Genomic DNA, 19,673 nt, shown 5'->3' on the forward strand with positions numbered 1-19,673 from the left:
CTACCTAAACACTATGTCACTGGGCCACTCTGTGGTCTCCGCATGCTGCTGCCATCTCACCACTCTGTGTTCTCCTTTATGCTGCTGCCATATCACCACTATGTGGTCTCATCGTGCTGCTGCTGCTACCTCACCACTATGTCACTGGGCCACTCTGTGGTCTTCTTATGCTGCTGCCACCTCAGCACTCTGTCACTAGGTCACTCTGTGGTTTCCTCATGCTGCTACCACCTCAACACTTTGTGGTCTTCTCATGCTGCTGCCACCTCAACACTTTGTGGTCTCCTCAGTCTGCTGCCACATCACCACTCTGTGGTCTCCTCATGTTGCTGCCACATCACCACTCTGTGGTCTCCTCATGCTGATGCCACATCACCACTCTGTGGTCTCCTCATACTGCTGCTACCTCACCACTCTGTGGTCTCCCTTATGCTGCTGCCATATCACCACTATGTGGACTCCTCATGCTGCTGCCACATCACCACTCTGTGGTCTCCTCATACTGCTGCTACCTCACCACTCTGTGGTCTCAGTTATGCTGCTGCCACATCACCACTCTGTGGTCTCCTCATACTGCTACTACCTCACCACTCTGTGGTGTCCTCATGCTGCTACCACATCACCACTATGTGGTCTCCTCATGCTGCTGCTACCTAAACACTATGTCACTGGGCCACTCTGTGGTCTCCGCATGCTGCTGCCATCTCACCACTCTGTGTTCTCCTTTATGCTGCTGCCATATCACCACTATGTGGTCTCATCGTGCTGCTGCTGCTACCTCACCACTATGTCACTGGACCACTCTGTGATCCCCTCATGCTGCTACCACCTCAACTACTCTGTGGTCTCCTCATGCTGCTGCCACCTCACCACTCTGTGGTCTCCTCATGCTGCTACCACATCACCACTCTGTGGTCTCCTCATTCTGCTGCTACCTCACTACTCTGTGGTCTCCCTAATGCTGCAGTCACATCACTATGTGGTCTCCTCGTGCTGCTGCTACCTAAACACTATGTCACTGGGCCACTCTGTGGTCTCCTCATGCTGCTGCCACCTCACCACTCTGTGATCTCCTAATGCTGCTACTACCTCAACACTATGCCACTGGGCAACTCTGTGGTCTCCTCACGCTGCTGCCACCTCCCCACTATGTCACTAGGTCACTAGGTCACTGTTGTAAAATCATGCTGCTGCCACCTCACCGCTCTGTGGTATCATCATGCTGCTGCAACCTCACCACTCTGTGGTCTCCTCATGCTGCTGCCACCTCAACACTATGTCACTGGGCCACTCTGTGTGTGCCCGCGGTTTGGTGTTATGTCAACCGCAGCTGGGGGCACTTACTGGCTTGCCTCAGGTGTGGTTGCCGCGGACAACAGGCATGCGTGCGGTTCCCCTTGGCAACGTGTGTTTGTGTGCACTTCCTTTGTCTGTTTGTTGTGCACGAGGTCATGTTTGTATGCACTTAGACACCTCCCTTTACTTGCGGTTGTCCGCGGCAACGTCTGGTGTTGTGTGCATGTGGTGGCAGTGTCTCAGCCTGCTGGCTGTTCTTCAGGACACGGTTGCCACGCATGCCATTGCCGGCGGTAACAGTTAAGTGTGTTTGTGTGCTTTTCCCTTTGTGTGGCTTCACTACCCTGCCTGGTGTAGGAAGGGTTAACTCCCTTCTTTCTGTGTGAACCCTGGGTGTGTCTGACTGTGGGTGTGGCTACTTGGCCCTATATAGCCTCAGTGTAAGGCAGTAGTCAGAGAGGGTGCTTCAGCCATGCTTGCTGGAGACATCCTCCTGGTTATTTACCAACTGCCAGTGGGGGCCACCCTTCTGGTCATACTGTCACGGCTGAGGGATGGGGAAAAACCTCAGCCATGCGGTGCCAGGTGATGGTGAGGTTGCTACTTGGCAAGAACCACAGAATTAGGGAGCAGGTCACCTCCTAGCGCTTCCCTAATCTGACCCTGACTCCTAGCTGCATGGGCCGTCCTTAAAGGTAGGAGGGCCCATACTCAGGAACCTCGGATCCCTACTGACCCTCCGTCGTTCCCTGAGCTAGGAGCTGGGTAGACAGCCCGTTCCTACTGGACACGGAGAAACAGGAGTCTAACTTGGCCAAGCTACAAGAGGAACAGAAACAACTTATGGCAGTGACAGGCAAATTAAACCAACATAACACTCACCTGCCACAGACAACAAAACCTGGAACCCATGTGCAAGTGCTGCTGTTCAGAACACCAACGAACACAGCACACACCAGACATCACACAGGAACCCAGGACCATAAGTTGCAATAATAAGGAAACCCCACACACACCTACATAACACCGTGTAACATAGTTTTATGACCAGAAGGGTGGCCCCCACTGGCAGTTGGTAAATAACCAGGAGGATGTCTCCAGCAAGCATGGCTGAAACACCCTCTCTGACTACTGCCTTACACTGAGGCTATATAGGGCCAAGTAGCCACACCCACAGTCAGACACACCCAGCAGGCAGAGACACTGCAGCCACATGCACACAACACCAGACGTTGCCGCGGACAAACGCAAGTGAAGGGAGGTGTCTAAGTGCATACAAACATGACCTCGTGCACAATAAACAAAGGAATTGCACACAAACACACGTTACCAAGGGAAACCGCACGCATGCCTGTTTTCCGCAGCAACCGCACCTGAGGCAAGCCAGTAAGTGCCCCAAGCTGCGGTTGACATAACACCAAACCGCGGGCAACTGCATGCGGCTCCCAAGGAGTCACAACCATGACCGAGGGTCGTGACAGTTACTGGGCAACTCTGTGGTCTCCTCATACTGCTGTCACCTTGACACTCTTTCACTGGGTTACTCTGTGGTCTTCTCATGCTGCTCCCACATCACGACTCTGTGGTCTCCTCATACTGCTGCTACCTCACCACTCTGTGGTCTCCCTTATGCTGCTGCCACCTCACCACTCTGTAGTCTCATCATGCTGCTAGCACATAACCACTCTGTGGTCTCCTCATGCTGCTGCCACATCACCACTGTGTGGTCTCCTAATGCTGCTTTCATCTCACCACTCTATAGTCTCCTCATGCTGCTGCTACCTTAACACTATGTCACTGGGCCACTCTGTGGTCTTCTCATGCTGCTGCCAACTTACCCCTATGTCACTGGGTCACTCTGTGGTCTCCTCACGCTGCTGCCACCTCACTACTTTGTCATTGGGCCACTTTGTGGTCTCCTCATGCTGCTTCAACCTCCCCACTCTGTCACTGGGCAACTCTGTTGTCTCCTCATGCTGCTGCCACCTCACCACTTTGTGGTCTCTTATTGCTGCTGCTACCTCAACACTATGTCACTGGGAAATTCTGTGGTCTCCTCATGCTGCTGCCGCCTCAACACTCTGTCACTGGGTCACTCTGTGGTCACCTCATGCTGCTGCCACCTCAACACTGTGGTCTCCTTATGCTGATCCCACATCAAGACTCTGTGGTCTCCTCATAATGCTGCTACCTCACCACTTTGTGTTCTCCCTTATGCTGCTGCCATATCACCACTATGTGGTCTCATCGTGCTGCTGCTGCTACCTCACCAGTATTTCACTGGACCACTCTGTGATACCCTCATGCTGCTACCACCTCAACCACTCTGTGGTCTCCTCATGCTGCTGCCACCTCACTACTCTGTGGTCTTCTCATGCTGCTACTACATCACCACTCTGTGGTCTCCTCATGCTGCTCCTACCTCACTACTCTGTGGTCTCCCTGATGCTGCAGTCAAATCACTATATGGTCTTTTCATGCTGCTGCTACCTAAACACTATGTCACTGGGCCACTCTGTGGTCTCCTCATACTGCTGCCAAATCACCACTGTGTGGTCTCCTCATGCTGCTTCCACCTCACCACTCTATAGTCTCCTCATGATGCTGCTACCTCAACACTATGACACTGGGCTACTCTGTGGTCTCCTCAAGCTACTGCCACCTTCCACTATGTCACTGGGCCACTATGTGGTATTTTCATGCTGCTGCCACCTCACCACTATGTCACTGGGCAACTCTGTGGTCTCCTCATGCTTCTGCCACCTCCCCACTCTGTCACGGGGCAACTCTGCGGTCTCCTCATTCTCCTGCCACTTCAACACTATGTCACTGGGCCACTATGTGGTATTTTCATGCTGTTGCCACCTCACCACTATGTCACTGGGCAACTCTGTGGTCTCCTCATGCTGCTGCCACCTCCCCACTCTTTGGTCTCCTCATGCTGCTGCCACCTCACCACTATGTCACTGGGCCACTCTGTGGTCTACTCAAGCTGCTGTCACCTCAACACTATGTCACTGGGCCACTCTGTAGTCTCCTCATGCTGTTGCCACATCACCACTGTGTGGTCTCCTAATGCTGCATTCACCTCACCACTCTGTGGTCTCCTCATGCTGCTCCAACCCCACCACTCTCTGGTCTCCTTATGCTGCTCCCACCTCAACACTATGTCACTTGGCCACTCTGTGCTCTTCTCATGCTGCTGTCACCTCCCCACTCTGTCACTGGAGCAATCTGTGGTCTCCTCATGCTGCTGCCACCTCACAACTTTGTAGTCTCCTTGTCACTACCAGAGCTTTGAGACGTTCTCAAAGCTCTGTGTCTCCACCCCTGTGATGATGTCACTTAGGGTTGGAGGTTTTCTCACTGTTCTGTTTCTCCGCCCCTGTGATGAGGTCTTACTCTCAGCTGTCTCTCCTGCGTTTGATTTCTCTGCCTTTAAATCACCCCTCCTCCTATTGCAGGGCGTGGATTATATTTCTCCTTTCAGTTGTAGCTCTGCCTTGAGTATCTTCACTCCTTTAGCTACTAGTTCTCTGGACCTGTGTTCTGCTGCTGCAAGCACTCCGGATATTGCCAGCGGTCCTTGGATCCGTCTTCTCTACGGCTGCAGCTCCATCAGCTAAGTGTGCAGACTTTGTTATGTACCTGGTGATTTCCTGACTGGATCTGAGGTGGCCCCGGTTCCCTCCTTATTCTGTGCAGGGCATCGGAGGCCGTGCCCCTTCCACTATTGTAGGGGTTACAGGGCTCATCAGTCTAAGGTACGTGGGCATGCCTCGTTCCACCATTTGGATCCGGGCATGTGCTTTAGCAGCATAGGGAGAGTGTTGAGGGTCTGACAGGGGTCACCCTTTCTCTTCCCTAGTTTGGGTCCGGTCAGTAGCTCTTTTTACTGTGTATACTCTTGTTACCCTTAAACAGCCGTGACACTCCTCATGCTGCTGCCACATCACCACTGTGTGGTCTCTTAATGCTGCAGTCACCTCACCACTCTGTGGTCTCCTCATCCTGCTCCCACCTCAACACTATGTTACTAGGCCACTCTGTAGTCTTCTCATGCTGCTGCCACCTCCCTACTCTGTCACTGGGGCACTCTGCTGCTGCCACCTCCCCACTCTGTCACTGGGGCAATCTGTGGTCTCCTCATGCTGCTGCCACCTCACCACTTTGTAGTCTCCTCATGCTGCTGCCTCCTTACCACTCTGAGGTCTCCTCATGCTGCGGCTACCTCAACACTATGTCACTGGGCAACTCTGTGGTCTCCTAATGCTGCTGCCACCTCCCCACTCTGTGGTCTCCTCATGCTGCTTCCACCTCAACACTTTGTGGTCTTCTCATGCTGCTCCCACATCACGACTCTATGGTCTCCTCATACTGCTGCTACCTCACCACTCTGTGGTCTCCCTTATGCGCTGCCATATCACCACTATGCGGTTTCCTCGTGCTGCTGCTACCTCACCACTATGTCACTGGACCACTCTATGATCTTCTCATGCTGCTGTCGCCTCACCGCTCTGTTGTATCCTCATGCTGCTGCCACCTCACCACTCTGTGGTCTCCTCATGCTGCTACCACATCACCACTCTGTGGTCTCCTCATGCTGCTGCTAACTCACTACTCTGTGGTCTCCCTGATGCTGCTGACACATCACCACTATGTGGTCTCCTCGTGCTGCTGCTACCTAAATACTATGTCACTGGGCCACTTTGTGGTCTCCTCATGCTGCTGCCACCTCACCACTCTGTGATCTCCTCATGCTGCTGCCACCTCACCACTATGTCACTGGGCCACTCTGTGGTCTTCTCATGCTGCTGTCACCTCAACACTATGTCACTGGGCCATTCTGTGGCCTCCTCATGCTGCTGCCACATCACCACTGTGTGGGATCCTAATGCTGCAGTCACCTCATAACTCTGTTTTCTCCTCATGCTGCTCCCACCTCACCACTCTATAGTCTCCTCATGCTGCTGCTACCTCAACACTTTGTCACCGGTCCACTCTGTGGTCTCCTCAAGCTGATGCCACCTCAACACTATGTCACTGGGCCACTATGTGGTATTTTCATGGTGCTGCCACCTCACCACTATGTCATTGGGCCACTCTGTGTTCTCCTCATGCTGCTGCCACCTCACTACTATGTCACTGGGGCACTCTGTGGTCTCCCCATGCTGCTGTCACCTCACCACTATGTTACTGGGCCACGCTGTGGTGTCCTTATGCTGCTGCCACCTCCCCACTCTGTCACTGGGCAACTCTGTGGTCTCCTCATGCTGCTGCCACTTCAACACTATGTCACTGGGCCACTCTGTGGTCTCATCATGCTGCTGCCACCTCCCCACTCTGTCACTGGGCAACCCTGTTGTCTCCTCATGCTGCTGTCACCTCACCACTTTATGGTCTCTTATTGCTGCTGCCACATGACTGCTATGTGGTTTCCTCGTGCTGCTGCTACCTCAACACTGTCACTGGGCCACTCTCTGGTCTCCTCATGCTGCTGCCACCTTACCACTCTGAGATCTCCTCATGCTGCTGCTACCTCAACATTATGTCACTGGGCAACTCTGTGGTCTCCTAATGCTGCTGCCACCTCAACACTCTGTAGTCTCCTCATGCTGCTTTTACCACAACACTTTGTGGTCGGCTTATGCTGCTCCCACATCACCACTCTGTGGTCTCTTCATACTGCTGCTACCTCACCACTCTGTGGTCTCCCTTATGCTGCTGCCATATCACCACTATGTGGTTTCCTCGTGCTGCTGCTACCTTACCACTCTGTGGTCTCCTCATGCTGCTTCCACATCACCACTCTGTGGTCTCCTCATGCTGCTGCTATCTCACTACTCTATGGTCTCCCTGATGCTGCTGCCACATCATTACTATGTGGTCTCCTCATGCTGCTGCTACCTAAACACTATGTCACTGGCCACTCTGTTGTCTCCTTAACCTGCTGCCACCTCACCACTCTTTGATCTCCTCATGCTGCTGCTAACTAAACACTATGCCACTGGGCAACTCTGTGGTCTCCTCATGCTGCTGCCACCTCCCCACTCTGTCACTAGGTTACTCTGTGGTCACCTCATGCTGCTGCCACCTCAACACTCTGTGGTCTCCTTATGCTGCTGCAACCTCACCAATCTGTGGTCTCCTCATGCTGCTGCCACCTCACCATTATGTCACTGGACCACTCTGTGGTCTTCTCTTGCTGCTGTCACCTCAACACTATGTCACTGGGCCACTCTGTAGTCTCCTCATGCTGCTGCCACATCACCACTGTGTGGTCTCCTAATGCTGCATTTACCTCACCACTCTGTGTTCTCATGCTGCTCCCACCTCACCACTCTATAGTCTCCTCATGCTGCTGCTACCTCAACACTATTTCACTTGGCCACTCTGTGGTCTCCTCAAGCTGCTGCCACCTCAACACTATGTCACTGGGCCACTTTGTGGTTTTTTTCATGCTGCTTCCACCTCACTACTATGTCATTGGGCCACTCTGTGGTCTTCTCATGCTGCTGCCACATCACCACTCTGTGGTCTCCTCATGCTGCTGCCACATCACCACTCTGTGGTCTCCTTATGCTGCTACCACATCACCACTCTGTGGTCTCCTCATGATGCTGCTACCTCAGTACTCTGTGGTCTCCCTGATGCTGCTGCCACATCACCACTATGTGGTCTCCTCGTGCTGCTTCTACCTCACTACTATGTCATTGGGCCACTCTGTGGTCTCATCATGCTGCTTCCAACTTTACACTCTGTCACTGGGCAACTCTGTGGTCTCCTCATGCTGCTGCCATCTTAATACTATGTCACTGGGCCACTCTCTGGTCTCCTCATGCTGCTGCCACCTCCCCACTCTGTCTCTTGGGCACTCTGTGGTCTCCTCATGCTGCTGCCACCTCCCCACTCTGTCACTGGTCAACTCTGTGGTCTCCTCATGCTGCTGTCACTTCAAAACTGTCACTGGGGCACTCTGTGGTCTCCTCATGCTGCTGTCACCTCATAACTTTTTAATTTGGCTACTCTGTGGACTTATCATGCTGTTCCCACCCTCACCACTCCATGACTGGGCTACTATTTTGCCTTTTTGGCCGGGTTGTCATTATTATTTATTTGACCTTTCTACTTGTCAGAAGTAAGGAAAACTGAGACACACAACAGATCCTGTCTATTCAGCAGCTGTAACACCTGTATGACATGGTCCCTATTTTGCATCAGAATTGGCTTATGATTTGGTAGGCAAAAGCAGGTGTGAGTACAAAACACAGAAGACATGCAAATATTCCATTTACGTGTCATCTCTGTTTTGGATCCACTCCGTTTTTTTTTGCTTTAGCAATACTGATGGATTACTGACCAAATGCTGACCGAGTGAAGGGGGATGCTCAACAGACAGGATCCATTTTTGGGGGCTTATTGTTCTGAAGGTGATTGTTCAGAGGAAGGGCAAAATAATCAGTGACGTCAACACAAACGTACTGCTAACACCCTCTCCACTCTGTTAGGGGGCTATACTATAGCATATAAGCGTTTAATAGAACAGGTTTTGTGGACATCTATGTGGAATCATCTGACAACAGTGTTTAAGGAGTGTGTCCTTTCAGGCTAGAGTTCACACTTGAGTTATTTGGTATTTGGTCAGTTTTGGCCCCATAACTGCCTAATTAAGTGAAGTGTGCAGTGATTCTAAGAGAAACGCCTGTCATCTGCGTGTCGTACTGACTCACAGTATTGTTTCACTACCACAGCAGACTCCTTCAGTGTTCTACGCTATTATACATTTGAGTCAATATATTTTACCTATGTATAAATGTATATACCTATTCACCTATGTATATTTATGTACAAAAAAATCCCAAATTTCCCAAAAATTTGGAGTAATTCACACTTTTCTAAATTTGAATCAATCTACTTTTAGGACAGATAATAATGCCTCAAAAAATAGTTATCGGTCATCATTTCCCATATGTATAATTTATGTTGGCATCATTTTGTAAATGTCATTTTATTTTTTTGGGACGTTAGATGGTTTATAATTTTAGAAGCAATTTTTTCTAATTTTCAAGAAAATTTCCCAAACCATTTTTTTAAGCACCAATTCAGTTATAAAGTGATTTTGAGTTGGTTACATAATGGACACCACCCATAAATGACCACATTTAAGAAACTACACCCCTCAAATTATTCAAAACTGATATTACAAACTTTGTTAACCCTTTAGGTGTTCCACAAGAATTAAAGAAAAATAAAGGTGAAATTTCAAAATGTCATTTTTTTTTTAGATTTTTCATGTTATAAAATTTTTTCTTGCAACACATCAATGGTTAACAGCAAATTAAACATAAATATTCATTACTCTGATGCTGTAGTTTACAGAAATAACCCATATGTTGTGGTAAACTGCTGTAGGGGCACATGGTAGTGGTCAGAAGGAAAGGATTGCCATGTGGTTTTTGGGGGCAGATTTTGCTAGAATGGTTTTTGGGCACTATTTTGTATTTGAAGAGAGCCTGACGTACCTCTACAGTGGAAACCCTCAAAAAAGCGAACCCCATTTTGGAAACTACACCCCTCAAAGAATTTATTAAGGTGGGTAATGAGCACTTTGACCCCATAAGGGTTTTATGGAATTCACTTGGCTGTGAAAATATAAAGTTTTATTTCTTCCAATGAAATGTTGCTTTAACCCCAAATTATTTCATTTTCATAAGGGGTAACAGGAGATAAAGCACCCTATAGTTTGTTTCCCATTTTCTCCTGAATATGGCAATACTCCATATGTGGTCGGGCACATGGCAGGACTCAGCAGGGAAGGAGCGTCATATGGCTTTTACAGCGCAGATTTTGATAGATTGGTTTACAGGCAGCATTGTTTTTTATTTTTGGAACCATTGTCTTATGTGGGGGTTTATTTTTTTCCGAATAAGCTGATGTTTTCATTGGTACCATTTTGGGGTACATAAAACGTTTTGATCACTCGATATTGCGCATTTTGTAATGCAAGGTGACAAAAAAAACTGCTCAGGCACAGTTTTTATTTATTTATTTTTACAGCGTTCACGTGACAGGGCATATCATATGATATTTTTATAGAGCAGGTTGTTAAATATGCGGTGATACATAATATGTATATTATTCTTATTTTTGTTAAATTTAAAACAGTAAAAGCATTTTTGACAAGAAAAATATCTTGTTTTTGTGTTGCCATTTTCTGAGTGCCATATTGTTTTTAATTTTTCTGGTGATTGTGTAAGAAAGGGTCTCAGTTTTTTGCTGGATGAGATGATAGTTTGATTGGTACCATTTAGGGTTACATAGGACTTTTTGATTACTTGGTGTTAAACATTTTGCGAGGCAGGGTGACAAAAAATTGCTGTTTTGGCACAGTTTTTACTTTTATTTTTTACAGCATTCACCTGAGGGGGTACCTCATGTGATATTTTTGTAGAGCAGGTGGTTACAGATGTGGTGATACCTAATATGTATATGATTCTTATTTTTGTTACGTTTTACACTGTAAAAGCATTTTTGAATTGAAGAAAAATATCTTGTTTTGTTACATATGTTGCCATATTTTTTATTTTTTTGAGAGATTGTCTTATGTAGGGTCAAATTTTTTGCTGTTTTGGCACAGTTTTTATATTAATTTTTTTACGGCGTTCACCTGACCTGGATCATGCAATATTTTTATAGAGCTGGTTGATACGGACTCGGCAATACTTAATATGCATCCTTTTGTTTCCCTATTTTTTAAAACATTTTATAACTTAATTATGGGAAAAGGTTTTTGTTTATTTTCTGGCAGTCTAGTATAGAAGAGACATCTAAGGGGGATCGTGATTAACCTATACAAATATATAAATGGGTCATACAAAAAATATAGCAAAAAATCTGTTTGTAAAGTCCCCTCAAAAGACAAGGGGGCACTGCCGCTGTCTGGAGAAGAAAAAGTTAATTCTCCAGAGGTGTCAAGGATTCTTTACTGTAAGAACTGTGAATCTGTGGAATAGACTACCTCCGGATGTGGTCACAGCAGGAACAGTGGACAGCTTTAAAAAAGGCTTACCGTAGGTGAATTCTTAAAAGTAAATGGCATTTATTCTTATGAAAATGTGTATAAATATAGATCTCACTCTCCTTTTTATAAAATTCACATTCTCACCTATCACTTGGTTAAACTTGATGGACTTATGTCTTTTTTCAAGCATATTAACTATGTAACTATGTCCTCCATTGAGTCTGTGTAAACAAAAAACATGGTGCAGGAACGAGGAGCTACATTACAGTGCTGATTGGTGGGGGACCTTGAGTTCAGACCCCCATGGTCAGTATTGATTGCCTACAATAGCGATAAGTAACCTTCGCACTCCATCTGCTATAAAACCACAATTCCCAGAATGCACACCTACTCGGCTATTCTTGAAACTCCCATAGAAGTGAAAAGAGGATTCTGGGAGCTGTAGTTTCAGAAAAGCTGGAGTGGCATACATTGGCACATTTGGATTTGTTGAGATCTAAACTTAAGAATCGTCTGAATAAATATACTACAAGACTATTTTTACCACACAGTACAAATACTACACCCATGAAAATAAAACATCCAAGCTTGTATTATCTCAAATAAAAAAGTAGAAAGCTACTTCTTACATTTCTCTTATTACAGCATCTAATGCGTTGAAATTCCATAAAACTGACTTGATAGCTGCACAATTCTGTGAATATTATAGCAAGCTTTATAATCTCCAGCACCCTTTTACATCTTGTCAAAGGGACTCCAGGGCAGCAGAGATAAGAGATTGGCTTGCTACCTTGAACCTGCCTTCCTCATCGCAGACCCTTGCGCAACAGATAACCTGTCCGTTTGCTGAAACCCTCTCCAATAAAAGCCCTGGTTCAGATGGTCTACCTATCTATTATTATACCACATTTAAAGACCAATTGCTGCCACACTTACTGGCGGTCTGCAACACAGTCTTGGAAGGGTTGTTGTTCACCAACTCTATGCTTTCAGCAAAAAATCTATTATTCCCAAACCTAATAAAGATCCCACCCTTTGCTCAAACTACCGCCCAATCTTTTTTTTTTTTTTATAATGCATAGTGTTGAGGAAGGGTGGCAGGTATGCATAGATATATATGCATGCCTACTGGGGCACGCATATATATATATATATGTATTAGCGGTGCATAATGTTCCCCTCAGAGGGCGATGTGCGCAGATGTGCCCAGCACCTGCGCCCATCCGCCTCTGATATTCCCCAGGGGCTCATTCATGCCCCTGTGGGAATTCATATAATGTGCCTCCTGAATATATATATATGTGCCCCCTTATCATATAAATATATATATGTAATGCCCCCTTATCATATAAAGATGCCCTCTGAATATTCATATAATGCCCCCTTATATCATATAAATCCCCCCCCCCTACATGGACCCAGATGCATCAATGTCAATGTGCCCCAAGCATTCACATTGATGTAATCTGGGTGAAGGCGCCAGGATGACTGGACAAGGTCCGGTCATTCTGGTGAACTCAAAGGATTCAAATTCTAAAGAATTTGAATCCTTTGGTTCTAATTATCTGCAGCCCTGCTGGAGATAATTAAGCATAATAGAGAGAGAGGAGATACCTCCGCTCCCTCTATTATGTGCATTCCGGCATCGCAATTACCATTGCGATGTCCGGAATGCTGAGAGCTACAGGCGGGAGATCAAAGGATCTCCCGCCTGTCAGCAAGTGCACACGGCCCTGCAGGGACGCCCGGGCAGGTGCGGCAACGTCATTTCACCGCGACGGCCCACGTGTCCTTCACAGTGGTGCGCGCTCGGGCGCCGCTGTGTGGGCGGTACGGAGTGCGGGCGGCCGGACATATAAGTCCGGCAGGCCCTGCACTAAGGGAGAAGAGAGCCGGCCGCCCACCCTCCCTGAAGAACCACCAACGATATCACCCTCCTATACCCTATACACCCTTCTATCTACCCTATACCACCAACGCACCCTCCTATCCACCCTGCCCTATATCATACTTTCCCCTGTTGTATACCCTCACCCCCTGTACCCATTGTTAACCCTATTACCCTTGTTTTCCTACCACCCCTGATTAACCCTTACATTGTTTTACCCTAGTCTGTGACTACTACCCTAGTCCCGGCCCTGATACCCTTACTGTGCCTACCACCCCTGATTAACCCCTGGTGGTTACCCCAGTCCTTGTTAGTGTCCCTGTTACTCTTGCTGGGATTAACCCTTATATTGTGGTATCCTTGATTAACCCTGTTGTGCTCACCCCTAGATACCTCACCCCTATTACAGTTTGTGGTCTGCTTACACCTCTGTAAGACCACCGTTGACCCTCGTCGTACCCCATAGGGATAGTATAGAACCAGGTGGGTGGGCTGTGAATATACTTGTATGTGTGAATTGTCTAGTTAGTTTATGGGTGGAAGTTGGGAACGTGTAGTGTAGTTTAGGATTGTATATATTTAGTGCTGTATTGTTAGTGTATTGCGTGCGTAGTGTATTGTAGTAATAAATACTGTGTTACTTGTAACTATCTTTGTAACGTGAAGTTATTGGCGATAGTTAGTTCAGTAAGGAGCATGCAGCTAGCGTAGCGATTAGTGTAAAGCATAGCGAAGGTATTGTGTTATTATTATATAAAGGCATAAATAGGCGGAGTCATCACTAGACGGCTCCTCCTATTTATGAATATTAATTACCAATATTTGCATAAATATTGGTGATTACTATTCCCCCTTTACACATAGCATAGCATAATGTTATGCTAAAATGTTGGCTAATAGGCTGAAGCCTTTCTTACATAATCTTATCTAACCAGACTTTGTCCAGGGGACAGAGGGCAGGTCTAATGTTGCAAAAGTGATTCACTTTACACAGCTTGCAAAGAACACACTTAGGCCCCTAGTCCTTCTTGGTATGGATGCCAATAAGGCATTTGATATGGTGGATTGGCTGATTATGTCATATGCACTGTCTGTATTTTACATTCCTTGTTACTTTATCAATGGGGTGATGACCATGTAAAGCAACCCAACTGCAAGAGTCTTGGTGAATGGTACCCTTTAGCAGTGTCGGACTGGGGTGCCTAGGGTACAACAGTAAGATTTATTGGGGGGGCCCACCGTATGGATGCATCCAAATATTACCTGCTCATACAGCAGCAAGATGCTACCAGATGATAGAATATATTAATATAATATATATTTCCTCTATACCTTGAAGTCATCTCAGCTCTGATTGTGTCTATAATAAGAAACTGGGGAGTTTTTAATATGAGCACAGGCAGGTTGAGGTGCTGTACATTGAATATATGTATGTAGTGCAGTAAGTCTACTGTGTTATGTGCCACTTGTGCAGGGGTTAGAAGACGAGGGGCCCACCTTGCTCAGGGGCCCACTGGGGAATTCACCAGTACCCCTGTGGGCCAGTCCAAGCCTGCCCTTTAGACACCCTTTCCCATAATTAATGGCACTCCCTTGCTTTTAATTCTATTTAAACTTTACTGCAGGCTTTCTGCTAAGATGACAGGTTGGAATGGATTAGTATAGGGACCACATTACATCAGTTTGCAGCCTTTGCAGACAATGTTTTATTGTTTATTGCCAACTTGCCTCAGGCTTTCCTAGCAGTTATGGATGTTGTCCAGGTCTTCTGATCGTTTTCCAACTTTGAGGTAAATTATGCAAAATACCAGGTTCTTAATGTTTTAATAGATTCCCAACGCCAAGCTTCCCTCCAACAATCAACCCCTTTTCAGTGGACTACCAAGTCGATCATGTAGGCATTAGTCTGTCTCCTTCTTTATACTCAGCAAATTTCTGGGCTTTGCTGAAGACTTTGGATGATTTGCTTTCTTCTTGGGATTTGCCATATACCTTGTGGTTTGGACGTAAGAATTTACTCAAGTCTGTTTTACTTCCCATGGTGCTGTATTATTTATCAGCTCTGCCCATAACCATTCCGCAAACATTTTTTAAACGCCCGCAATCTATTTTCTTAGACTTCCCCTAGACTCAGACTTTCTCATAACTATTTGGTTTAACATAACAAACGTAGTTGTATTTGCCTGCCAGACCTTTATATTTATCACAGAGCAATTATATGTGCACGTTGTCTGGATTGGCTTTATTTTCCACCCGTTAGGCTTGCCTTAACTCTTAGTCTATGTCTAATGTTCCTCTATGCTCTCTTTTACTTTTAGACAGGGTCAAGTTCATAAATTACATCTTACTAAAAATTAATTGATCAAATATGCAATTAATACTTGGCTAGACTCTAAATATAGATTAGTAATGGTTAAGGCTGAGCACTCGCCACCTGGGCTATAGCAGACAAAGATGGCTTCAAAACACTTTGATATTTTATTAATTAAAAAGGTACATTGTGTGTACCAAACGCATAAAATTGGACAATGAATAAAAAAAGGACAATGCATAAAAATAAGCAATACATATAAATACTGTGTGAAATTGGTGGTGATAAGACTTCGGGATAGAGTGGTATGTGAGAATTCTAGAATATTGTAAACATTCATATAGTTAATAATTGCACCATAAAAAGGAAAATCAATACAGGTGGGCATATATTGAACCACCGATGAAAAATATTGTACCAAGTGTATCATACACTGATGATAATAAAAGCGTAGATATTCATATAGTGTCCTAGCCAGAGAATAAATTGTTTGACGTCTATGGTAGCTTCTAAAATGTCACATCTGTGAATCCTATTTATATTCAATCCCGTGAATGGAAGGCAGTTTTGTTGCAGCAGGGTTATATGAATATATATTGCATAGAGATGTAATATATTTATATGCTGACCAATAATGGTATAATTCAACTATTAGGTATACACGTAGTTTGTATAACCTTACTGTCAGGTTAATTGAAATAAAACAGTATTCAGCAGTATTCAGCCTGCGCTCACAGTGGCGTCCCACAAGGCTGCAGTGTTGAATATAGAGGTACCTGTTTTGGAGTTGTCAGCTGCTTCAGCGTGGTGATGGACGCTTGTCTCTGCGGTATGTTGCTTCAATATATTGCTGGCTCTTTATAAAAAATCTCCAGCTGCTGCAATTACTTGTGTGACTTCTCCGAATCTCTTTAAAGAGGGAGATTCAAGTCACGGCGTCCCATGTGTATCGAGTGGGAGGCAGGGCTGGTATCTAGTGTTATAAATCCTGCAGAGATAAATGTCCGTAAGCGAAGTAGAGTGGAGGGCAGGCTCGGAATGGCCCACAGGGGTAAAGGTGAATCCCCCGGTGGGCCCCTAGTCTAATAACACAGTAGACTTACTGCACTACATACATATATTCAATGTACAGCACCTCAACCAGCCTATGTTCATATAAAAAAACTTCATAGATTATTAAAGAAATTCCCCAGTTTATTATAATAGATACAATCAGAGCTGAGACGACTTCTAGGTATAGAGGAAAGCCACCAGTGTCCTCTTCTCCCCAGGGCCTACCTCCTCAAAGTTGACACAGAGACCCCCATATTCAATCATCTGGTAGAATCTTGCTGCTGTGTGAGCAGGTAATATTTGAACGTGAAATAGTATGGGTGGGCACTCATATATGGAGACATTTTAGGACACAATTTATTGTTAAAATGTACAATAAAATACAATTACAATGTAAAACCTCTAAATAGTATAGTACAATAAGTAATACTACTTTCTGGAGCTGGGACTGATGATCCAATAAATTCTCCACCTGAATAGTTACAGGGCTGCAAATCTCAAAGGTTGGTATGCTATATTACAGGTGGGATACTGTGGTAATCAGACTCCGCTCAAGTTCTGCAGTATTTCTTTATATTATCAATATCATCAATAATGTCAGAATACCTATAAAAACACATTTAACTTATGGTGATAGAATTGGTCCCAAAATATATATATATATATCTTTGCCGCTCAGTTCTCATATATAACTGGTTCCTGGCTTTAGAAATATTTTTGTACATGTGAACAAAATTCCATTGTAGTCAGTCTCTTTAAATATCCGCAAAAAGATATTGCAACATGTAGCCAATCTTTTTATATCAGTAGTGACTGTTGTATCCGGATTTAATTGCTACAGTGGAAGACCTTAATATATGTTTCTAGTATAGTTCGTTCCAGTCCCGTAGTTATAGAGTAATTCAGATCTTTACCCACTATGTGGGCTTACCTTAGCCTGTAGCCGGCTGGGACTTGCGACTAGGTCCGCACTCCACGCTGTATACCGGCATCCCGACTCTGGAGTTAAGTCGTGCCCCACGTGTCTCTTACCGCTGATTTTGGAGTTTGATTCTGTGTGAGGATCACGTACCTTCCCGGCGCGGGCTGATGACGTCTTCAGTAGGGATGAGCGAACTCGAACTGTATAGTTCGGGTTCGTACCGAATTTTGGGGTGTCCGTGACACGGACCCGAACCCGGACATTTTCGTAAAAGTCCGGGTTCGGGTTCGGTGTTCGTCGCTTTCTTGGCGATTTTTGACGCTTTCTTGGCGCTTTTTGAAAGGCTGCAAAGCAGCCAATCAACAAGCGTCATACTACTTGCCACAAGAGGCCGTCACAGCCATGCCTACTATTGGCATGGCTGTGATTGGCCAGAGCACCATGTGACCCAGCCTCTATTTAAGCTGGAGTCACATAGCTACGCCTGTCACCAAGTGCATTTAACCCTAAATGGTGTGGTTGTTTTTTGGCTAAAGCCTACATCAGGGTGAAGCTGTCACACCAAGTGCATTTAACCAGCAAAAGTCTGTTTATTTTTTGGCCATATACTACATCAGGGGCAAGCTGCGCCTGTCACCAAGTGCATTTAACCCTCAGTAGTGTGGTTGGTCAAGCTGTCACACCAAGTGCATTTAACCAGCAATAGTCTGTTTATTTTTTGGCCACATACTACATCAGGGGCAAGCTGTGCCCGTCACCAAGTGCATTTAACCCTCAGTAGTGTGGTTGGTCAAGCTGTCACACCAAGTGCATTTAACCAGCAATAGTCTGTTCATTTTTGGGCCATATACTACATCAGGGGCAAGCTGTGCCTGTCACCAAGTGCATTTAACCCTCAGTAGTGTGGTTGGTCAAGCTGTCACACCAAGTGCATTTAACCAGCAATAGTGTGGTTATTTTTTGGCCATATCCCAGTCTAATTCTGTCAGTAAATCCATACCGGTCACCCAGCGCCTAAATACTAGGCCTCAAATTTATATCCCGCTAAATCTGTCGTTACCGCTGTACTGTTCTGGCTGGGCAAGTTATTTAGTGTCCGTCAAAGCACATTTTTTGTTCTGGGTTGAAATACAATTCATAATTTAGCAATTTCATAATTTAGTGTTTTCTGCTGTATCAGAGCTATTTGAAATCTATCCCTAAAAGGGTATATAATATTCAAGGTGCAGATAGGGTCATTCAGAATAACTTCACACACACGCTACTGTGCATTTCCAAGTCTAATTCTGTCAGTAAATCCATACCGGTCACCCAGCGCCTAAATACTAGGCCTCAAATTTATATCCCGCTAAATCTGTCGTTACCGCTGTACTGTTCTGGCTGGGCAAGTTATTTAGTGTCCGTCAAAGCACATTTTTTGTTCTGGGTTAAAATACAATTCCCAATTTAGCAATTTCATAATTTAGTGGTTTCTGCTGTATCAGAGCTATTTGAAATCTATCCCTAAAAGGGTATATAATATTCAAGGTGCACATAGGGTCATTCAGAATAACTTCACACACACGCTACTGTGCATTTCCAAGTCTAATTCTGTCAGTAAATCTATACCGGTCACCCAGCGCCTAAATACTAGGCCTCAAATTTATATTCAGCTGAATTTGAATACAATACAATGAGAAAAACATCTAGTAAGGGACGCGGACGTGGACATGGTCGTGGTGGTGTTAGTGGACCCTCTGGTGCTGGGAGAGGACGTGGCCGTTCTGCCACATCCACACGTCCTAGTGTACCAACTACCTCAGGTCCCAGTAGCCGCCAGAATTTACAGCGATATATGGTGGGGCCCAATGCCGTTCTAAGGATGGTACGGCCTGAGCAGGTACAGGCATTAGTCAATTGGGTGGCCGACAGTGGATTCAGCACGTTCACATTATCTCCCACCCAGTCTTCTGCAGAAAGCACACAGATGGCGCCTGAAAACCAACCCCATCAGTCTGTCACATCACCCCCATGCATACCAGGGAAACTGTCTCAGCCTCAAGTTATGCAGCAGTCTCTTATGCTGTTTGAAGACTCCGCTGGCAGGGTTTCCCAAGGGCATCCACCTAGCCCTTCCCCAGCAGTGAAAGACATAGAATGCACTGACGCACAACCACTTATGTTTCCTGATGATGAGGACATG

The sequence above is a fragment of the Bufo gargarizans genome, chromosome 5 (genome assembly GCF_014858855.1).
Source record: "Bufo gargarizans isolate SCDJY-AF-19 chromosome 5, ASM1485885v1, whole genome shotgun sequence".
Lineage (NCBI taxonomy): Eukaryota > Metazoa > Chordata > Amphibia > Anura > Bufonidae > Bufo > Bufo gargarizans.